This window comes from Porites lutea, chromosome 8 (genome assembly GCF_958299795.1).
Source record: "Porites lutea chromosome 8, jaPorLute2.1, whole genome shotgun sequence".
Taxonomy (NCBI): Eukaryota; Metazoa; Cnidaria; class Anthozoa; order Scleractinia; family Poritidae; genus Porites; species Porites lutea.
Genome location: NC_133208.1, coordinates 16,605,488 through 16,615,487, shown reverse-complemented (window position 1 = coordinate 16,615,487; position 10,000 = coordinate 16,605,488). Strand labels below are relative to the sequence as shown.

At 39.5% G+C, this 10,000-nt stretch overlaps 1 protein-coding gene across 1 annotated transcript in view; it reads right to left on the bottom strand.

The window, feature by feature from the left end:
* LOC140945809 (solute carrier family 25 member 32-like) overlaps positions 1-10,000 on the bottom strand; it is a 127,266-nt gene that overhangs the window by 58,623 nt on the left and 58,643 nt on the right. The window lies entirely within an intron of this gene.

Sequence of the window (10,000 nt, the reverse complement as noted above, 5' to 3'; positions counted from 1 at the left end):
ACCACTCAAACATAGAATTGTTAAACGTATTTTAGTATTTAAACGGTAGATATAGGCATATTTTTATCTCCTAAAAATTTTTCATCTGTTCGGATTTCCTAGATGTTCCTAAACTCCTAGGAGAGGCAGGCAAGCAAGAAATTTTACATCAAATGTTCCGAAAATTCTAGATCTCAAATCGTCTTCCGAACAGATATTTTCCCGAAAATTGTCGTTGGGTGCCCCTGCTTTACTGCCACGGGTGTTTCACTGACACCTTAAAATACTCCTACCGTTGTTCCTCGTAAGTGCAAAATGATTTCAATAATGCTACTCGCAATGTAGTTTACTATAGAATAATGCTTCAGTACAGAGAGCGACAAATACGATTGTTCGAATGATGAATTAGTTGCCCGAGACATACGCCGTTTACACTTTACCTAATAAGCTCTCTACATTTCACCCGTTCAAATGAGTTAAATTCAGTGACAACATTCTAACTATAAATTCAACTTAAATCCATATTAACCAGCTACATTATTTTTTTCAAGTTTTTTTCTCTCAACGGAGTTACATTATTTTCAAAGCGGCGCCCTGTATAAACGCCCAGCCTAATTCTTAAAGTAAAAAGATAGATTTTGCATTGGAGCCAAGGGCCCATCCGAGGTTGGAGCGTTAAAAACCGGTTTCCACTAACATGAAGCGATCAGTAGCACTGCTTCCTTCCCTTTGGATAAAATGATATTCAATCGCAAGGTTATGCGATGTGATAAGAAAGGAAATGCTATCTTCATCATAAAGAAAGGCCTAAGGGTCTTTGGAGGATACAGTGACGTTCTTTGGGGTAAGATTTTATTTTGACTTTGAAGTATCTTTAGTAGATAAAAAAAGGTTCAAGGGCTTTAGGGACTGTGCAATAATTATCAGGAGGGGGAGCTGAAAATGAGCCTGACATAGAGTGATATTACGTGGCGCCCCCCGCCGACTTACATTTGCATGTTCTCTCTTTATACTGTTCTGTAACGTTTTTCGACGGCTGCGTCTGGAGAATTACCTGAAAACTACGAGGTGAGGCAAAGCCAACCATTTCAAAACAGTCGGATTGCGCATCGTCTCTTGAATTCTCCTGTGAATCACTGGATTAAAGCTTTGATTCATTTGCTTCGTTACACCATCGATTTCGCCTGGTTGAGTCATGACCAGAACGAACAAAACTCAGAACGCGACCTAATAGTCTCTCTTTCCTCGACCTCTTTTAGCGTCATGTTTTCGTCATGTTTGTCATTTAATCGAACTGGGGAGGTATTCTCCCATCCCGTTATTCAAACAATGTTCTTGCCTGCGTGCAGACGTCTCCTATTTCCTTTGTTGCACGCGGAAAAGGGACGTCTGCGTAACGCCGTCGTTAATCGTGTTCCAGCGTCCCGCTGGCAGGGTATTCTATTTCGCATAAATTGTGAAATAATATCCGGTGAGAAATAAGAGTTGACAGGCCAAACAAAACATCATAAGCTCGTGATACGGGCGAAACGTGACCTTGAGAGTCTGCTTGAACAGAGGTTTTTCTTCTTTTCTCTCTTACGCGCGAAGATTACTAGCACTACACAGTGCATGTAGCATTCTAACCTTTGACTGAGTAAATCTCATTTTTGCCGCGCTAAGTCTTACATTTAGAGGTCATGAAGCAGGTTTGTTACATGCATACTGAGTAATCATTTCCTGTGGTTTATGCTTCTGTGGGTGTTCCCGATAGGATTTGATTTCAGATGCAGTTGTAAAGTGTTTAAATTTTCTTGACCTCTGTTTGTTACGGCTAAATAAAGATTTTAGTTTCTTTGGCTGGCTTTCTCCGAAATGCCTGCCTGGTGCGAAGTCCACGCCGCTTTTGTAGTTTTTACAAATATGATGTGATGTGTCATGCACAGTAAATTGTAAAGAAATAATTTCCTCGTACACGTTAAATTTTCCGCGTCCCCGCACAAGATTTCGATCGCTCTGCTTTTCGATCGACGAAAAACACAGCACACAATCGCACATGTTTTGATTTGTTTTGGTTAGAAAACCCCGCTTACATAAATCATTTAAGTCACCGCATACATTATCAGACCACATTCGATAACAACCAATCAGCGTTAAGTCAAACAATGCGCACTGTGTGTCAGCCTATTGCAGCGTGTTCCCAAGATCTTGGGAACCCAGCAGGACGCTGGAACACGATTAACGACGGCGTTACGCAGACGTCCCTTTTCAGCGTGCAACAAAGGAAATAGGAGACGTCTGCACGTAGGCAAACAATGTTCATGTTTGCTGAGGTTCGCCTGGCCCTTTCTTTTGGCTGAAAATCTCTTTACATTTAAACGTAATTATATTTCATTAAAAATATTTCCCCAATTCTGATTGGCTAAAAGCACACGCATAATTCACAATAACCAGTTACTGATGACCAAATTTGGAAGAATTTTGTGTTTAATGAGGAAATGACGTCAAAAATGCAGCCCGCTATAGGTTAACGCACCGTTAACCGCAAAGACCTAGGGACGAGGTTGAGTTGTTTTGGTTGTGAAAACAAAGATGGCCGACACTTCACTCGTTTCAAGAGTAAAAACTACAGCTGGAACTAGGCGAAATAATAGCTAAAAACATTGCAAAAACAAAAAGAAGACAACTCGGAAGACAAACTAGGAATTATTTTGAATGAATGATAAAACAATTATTGAAATCGGCTTTCGTATCATATGGTGAATTATGGAGATCTCGGAGGGTGTTATCCACCTCGGCCTACGGTCTCGACGGATAACACCCTCCGAGATCTCCATAATTCTTCATAGGATACTCAGCTTCATTCATTAATTGTTAATTAATTACTACAGAGGGGACACCACATCTGTTGGTTACTTGTGTCTCGTAACGAGACATCTCCTTTTTAATACCTTGGTTACACCCATGTTCTGTTAAGTGGAAATAACTAAGGCTAAAATATTATGTAACCACGATTGTTCAAGGCTTTGGTACTAATTATTGCTGGTCAGTCCTGTGATATATTTTGATCACAGATAAGTCATGCTTTGTGAAAAACCTAGCCTGCGTAGCAGGCGCTTGGAAGTAGTGGGCACAAGAAAAAACTGGAGTGCGAGAAGGAGACACGCGAGGGAAGAGGAAGCGCCCAAGCGGAAGGCCCCCGAAAATCTTTCCCGCCCCCTCTCCAATTACCTGGTAGCCGTTGCGTGATCTGTCAAAAGTTTTGACGGAAAACGACTGACCTCGCACAAACAAAGCGTGCCGCCAAAAAGCGTTGTTCATTTTATATTCGGTCTAAAATATATCTGTTATAAAGATCAGCTTGGTTATCCGACTATAGAGCGATGGAGCAATAAACTGATGGTTAACACAGCTTTAAATCGTTTTTAGCCACGGGCACAATAAATAGGAAATAGCAAAGTCAAAACCGGGTATCTTTTAAAGAATGTATGCTGTGTATTATAGAAAACTAAAAATATTGTTCTCTGAGCTTACTTAGCCACAACTGGACAGACACCAACGATCACAGCGTTCGTGGAAAATGACCATTACTTTTACTGCGCTAAGTGGCAGCCGTTTTTGGAGCAGACATGTCTTACTAAGCGGACCTAAACTTCAGAACACAAACTGTACCGACTTGTTTTCTACTGCAGTAACGAGACATGATAAAAAACAGACCTCAGGTCGCCTCCGAACGGCGAATAATACAATAGTGAACTGTTTTTTCAAATTCATGCCCTTTGTAAGTGTTTCAATTCATCAGTCATGTCCAAGTTTTGAGGGCATACGTTCCATCAACAACACAAGCCGCCAAGTTCTCCTGAGCAAAGAATATTTCCTCTGATCCTCATTGCAACGATTCGACAAATCTTTTGTCTCTCGCCACTTCTGCTAATGCGTATCTGATGTCAATTCTTTCCATCGTGAATACCGTTTGAACACTCCAATTTTTCTTTAAGATTACAGCCATATAGTCCCTTTGAACCAGATTGAGGTGGCCTCCGAGACCTGAACTTCGATTGTATACAATTTAGTGGTTTCAGGAGCTAGTGGTGTAATGTAAGATCTTCAAAACGTTGTCCATGTACTATTGATTGACCGTTTTCTCGCCCCGCACGGTTAATTTTTCCCTCGGGAGCCTCTCGACCAACTGGAAATATCCGCACTCACAGAATGCGGGTTGAAACGATTTTCGGGGGCCTTCCGTAAAGATTTCACGATCTTGTAACAGAAGATATAGGGCTTATCAGCGATGGCGCTGCAGAGAGCTATGTTCGACACTGTCAAATTATTAGGTTAAAGGCATCTAAAGACGCTTGCTTGTTGAACCAAACTTGGAGCCTGACAAAAAGCATGGAGAAATCTTTAGATACATGCAACTTGCGAATACTACTTATTGCGCTTAATATCCTACAAAAACAACATACTACGAATAATGAACTTTATAGCGATTTATGAAAACTAAATGAAAGGACCACAGAGGCTTGTCATCCAGAGAAAGCAGCATCCAAAGTTGTGCCTTAGAGGCCAGCAAGAAAAACCGTTAACCGTGGAAGAAGAACTGAAGACACTATACCTTTTATTGACAACCTGATGAGGGGCGCTGATCTGGAATCAGTTTCAGAAATCAAACTACAATAACAGACAAGACATTGCAAGGGGCGCCAACCTTGTCAGCTAAGTTCAGGGGACTTCCCCCGACAGAAATGAGATGGTGAGGTGATCTTAGATTTTGATGAAAATTCAGATATCAAGTAAATTTGGTACAGTTTTCTTGTCATGGTCGGTTACCTTTACCTCAATGATTCCTCGCGAAGCGAGCCATCCGAGGAGCGAGATAATTTTGTCGAAATTCGTATTGCGCGAGAAATGTACGTGAATGTATCTGGACCGTTGCCTAGTCCCTGTACGGCGTTTTCCCAGTCCCTCTCGGTCAATTCACTTCGCTTGAACCACACGGCCCGAAACGCTTTGGCCGCGCGGAATAATGAGGCCTAGGGACTAGGCAACGTGGACAACACAGCGCGGCAGAAACACGACTCAGATTCATTTACAACTTGCGACGCCATAATCGATGAGGTTACTGCTACTGCCAAGCAGGTATATGATATATCTGGTTGGCAGTCGCAGTGACGTCATCTATTGTGGCGTCGAGTTGCATCAAGGTTTCTAGGCAACGCGACTTCCACTGGCTACAAAGGCCAAAATGTTCGTTCATCCTTTTTGAAAAATGTTTACTGTTGGTGAATCACGACCGATTCTCCTCATGCAAATAATGTATAACACCGTAAAGAGACTTCGCGACGATCTCGCCTCAAGACACTTATCAGCTTTGTCGGCGATATAATACATGTATATTCTTCAAATATGATGAACTGAGTTGAAGTACGGCTTTTACCTCCAATACCCTGCTTATTTTCCTCGAATATCTCTTTGATTTCTTGATAAATACAGCTCCACCAGCTTCTGACAGCGTCTATCAGCAAAATGTTACGGCAAAAAAGCTTTAAATATTATTATTTCCAACCCCCCCCCACCCCCCCCTTCCGTTTTGTGGTTATTTTGTTTTGTCTTTTTAATTTTTAACCATATCATTCATACCTATTGGCTGGTTTCAATTTATTTGTACTGCTGCCCATTTACGCCTTCGCGAGGTGTTGCGATAAACGTATTTCTAGAGGTAACAATAGTCAGATTAACAAATAGAAATTACGTCATCGTACAAGTAGGCTATTTTACTGTCTTCTGAAAGGAAAACATACATGGTAACAAATATGTTAATTAAAATATATATATTAAAAAACATGAAGTATATTTAATCATTTGAAATTCTTATTTCATGTTTTTGTTTTGTTTTGCTTTGTTAGAATCCAGTGGTGGCGAAGCTGAAACCCCCAACGCGTTTATCTTTTCTCTCAACAATTTTGAAGGGCTACCACCGTTTGTGAGCAAGGTGAAAAAAGGGAATACAAAAATGGCCATCACCAGGGATTCAGATACTGGTCCAGTGTTTGGTCAGGACCTTTCAATTTTTCTTGACTACAAGCTTGCAGAGGCAGTCTTGGGCAGGTCCTACTCTGTTCCAGATTTAGTGAAGGACAAGATGGCAATACTGGACGGGAATAAAGGGACCTTCTTACCTGATGAGGTGGAGGTATTTTATCTTGACCCATCCCGCTAAATGCAAGATAACGCTAACTGAGTTCAACTAAAAGCGAGGGGATGCATTTAATATAACCCAAACTTTCAATCAATTCCTTTGTAGTTTCTCTTTCCTTCTTTTCTTTCTTTTTTTTTTTTTATAAATAGAACATAATTATTTCTAGAATTAGGAAACGTAAGGTTGTCAAAAGAAATCTTCATAGAAAAAAGCTCAACGTCAGCCTTCAAATTCTGAAAATTTAATTGTCTAAATCTGTAGTAATTATTGGTTCATTAAATGCTTGCTTATAGCTTATTTTCTGGACATGGATGTCAGAATAGGCTGTTTAGGATACAGGCTCCGGATTTAGTAATGCACGTTTCCAGACACTTTTCTTGCTCGGACAACTGTCGGCCGATCAACTTCATCAAGGCTAAAAAGGGGCATGCACTGCTCATTACAACACTGTAATCGCTCTAGTAACTAAACAAATGTTCACAAAATAGAGGGTCTGTTCTATAATTCTGTTCTATAAATCATAAGTAAAAAAAAACTATACAATGGAAACCCTGTGTGCTAGAGAGTGCATGCTTTCTTAAAGTCGCCATGGTCAATGTTATTGCAAATCTCCCTGCGACGCATCCTACAAGCATGTTTTACCTTTTTAAAAGTAGTTTCCGTTTGAAGAAAGAAATTCTTCTAGTGAGAACTCTTCACTTGTTTACTTGTATCTAAAGTCAAGTGTTCAATTATTTACGACACAGTTTTGTTTGATCTACGTCACAGCTCCTTTGTTTCCAGAAGGCTTCCGAAAGAACACTAATTCATGATGTCCCAGAATAGGACCCCCTCGAATAGCGGTAAATTTGAACGTTCACATTCAAAAAATCACATTGTGCTCATATGGCAAAACATGTGATTTTTTCGGGGAGGCTATCGATTAAAAAATAAAAATGTTCTCGTAGTAATAAGTACTTTTAATTAAAACAAATGTTTTGTTTATGGGCACTTTAAGAAGTGATGCACTACATTAAAAAGATAAGCCTACAAAGTGTAATAGTCAAGCCTCTTCAACAAGGGGCATAGGATGGTTTATGGGGCCTCGTCGCGTGTTCCTGCCCCACGTTTTGAGGGTAGGTTTTGTATTGCCTTCTTGTCAACTCTCATTCCACATCTGTATTTGCAGACGTAACGCAAAGGGTTGAAATCTCAGGATAGAATTTTCCCTGCTAGCTTTTATCATTGACTTTGGTGTAGTTACTAGATTTTTGATATATAGTTTAGCACATATTTGAATACAATTTATTAATTCCTATACGTAACCAGCGTTAATTGCAATATATTCAGTCCATTTATATTGTCCTAACATTTTGTACTTTTATGATAATTATCCAATATAACTTGCAACAGTATTTAGTCCATGCCATCAGATATTCATCTGATGTCATTTTGCATTTTCATCACTTAATGTGTTTCGATGCAGTTTTATTCACACTGAAATGCACGGAGAAAACAGGTTAGTTTTCAGGATTGCAAGAAAGAAAATACGCCAAAGTTTCTAAGCAGCGAATTCTACTTAAGATTAATTTGAGTTATTTGGAACTTTTGAATTAAATAACATATCAGGGTTATTAAACGGTTTGGTTTGAAATGTATTTGGTTTGAAATATACTAACTTTTATTTGAATTCAAACGTACGTAATTGTTTTATTTCTCACGCAGGCTATTCGCTAAACACCAAACCTTACCTTCTTTGTGTCGGATTTTCAGTAGCAGAGGTCTAGTTCACTCAAAATTCGGCCTTTATAGATTTCAGACTTTTTTGTTAATTGTCGTTATAGTGATATCGATTATACTTGAAACTGCATTTTCACAAACTCCATTTCATAGTCAATCAGTGGTGAAGGACAAGGATATTAAATAACCGTTAAGGCGATTGAAAAATATCGGTTGGTCTCCCGAAAACAGCATCGAAACACCTTAATTAACTTAAATTGTTTAGAAATATTATAATTTTTGATAGCAGTAGCTCGCGATAGTTATTTGATTATCAAGTAAAGCGAGACAAAGGAGGAAACGGAAAGGGAAGAAAAAAAATGTTTTGCCTTCCCATTACCCCTTGCTATTGCTCGTTACCATTATTCTCCACTCAGGCCCAGGACTGCGCTATGCAGAACCTTGAACAAAGCCTGCGTACGAGGCAGTAGAGTTACTACCGGATGTGGGGTGTTATTGATCTTCATCCAATACCTTTTGTTATAGTTTATGACTTCTAGTGATTTTTGGCATCATACAACAATATTAAGCACTTAATAACTGTTCCCGAGGAAAGCAAAATTTACTTTTTCTCGAGGGAATCTGTTATATGGCTGAAAATGTTGAAGCTGGAAAACATTCCTTAAACCTCGCTGTAACAGCAGTCGTCGGTCAACATTCACGAGTAACAGTGCACTGTTACCCCTAACGTCATAGATTTTGCAACGTTGCCCGCTCAGAGATTTTGGCCGGAGACAGTTTCATTCTTAGATGCGATGTGACCTCGAAGTAACCAATGAGAGTGCCCGCTGTAAGAAACAAATTTCCAGCTAAGTATATAACACTTCAAAATGTTTAAGGGCGATAGCGAAGTGAATATAAAGTAAAATTGACTATATTGCACCATGGTAACTATACTGTAGTTTACTTAAAACACTCATAAAGTCTGGCACCTTTAATATCGATTACGAGTACTATTTAAGGCACGTTTGTGCGCACACTATTATAGGAAAAAAAATGTAAAATATATAATGTCCAGCGCAAATAAAGAGAAAAGTGGATTAAGAAAATTGCGAGAGAGATTCTTTGGGTCGCTTGGGTTGCGAGCTTTGTATATAGTATTTATGATTTAAAGTTGAAACATCACGGCCAGATACATCATTTCCTTATCATATCATGACCCAGGAATCATTTTATAAGTTAAAGGTTGAGTACATGATCGTCCGGGTGAACGAAGTCCTGAACAGGACTGTTGTTGTTGTTGTTGACAGTGACAGAGGTTTCGAAAACCTGTGCTGTAGTCATCTTCAGAGTCAAAGTGAGTTGTATCACGTCAGTTGTAGGTATTAAACTCGGGATATTGACCTGTTTGGTCAATTAATTCTTGATCTTATTGGTCGTATGTCAGTTAAGCCGTGATGTTATTGGCTATGAAGACTCGTAGTGTCATCGGTGCATTTCGATCCGTCTATTGTCACAGTTAAACAGTCGTTTAACTGCTCAGGCTTTCGAAAGATTTAGGAGGACGAAGTGTCGTAGTGAAAAACAAATGAAAGCGATGGCTGTTTTCCTTTAGAGTAAGAACTTTATTTTTTGTAAGTGAAAAAGGGACTTTGCAGTGTCTTTTTGAAGATAACTGCCGACATCGTCCTCGCCACGTTTCAAAGCAGGTATCATTATATTTTTAAATTTTTGTAGACTTCGCATTGATTTTCCTGAGACGAATAGGCCCTTTTTAGAACTGTTGCTTGTTATCACTTAGCAACGGCTCGCGAGATCAAGCGTTCATTTACATAACAAAGCTTTGAGTGCGATCGCGGAAAGGCTTCCCAGGGAATTCAAAGGTAAAGCAGCCTTAAATAGGCGTTTGTGCATTTTTTTTTTTAGCAACTGTTCCTTTTTTCCTTTTTGTTTAATATTTTTATTCCGTATGTTTTTCTATTTTGACTTTGGTATTTATGAATTTTCGACCATTTGCGGGGACGCACCTACGTATTACCGAACAGGAAGCTATACCCCCAAACCATATAAGCCTAAAACCGTGCCTTTCCTGAGACCCTAACATCTACGTTCTTTGTAGTCAAGGTAGGAACGCAGAATGACAGA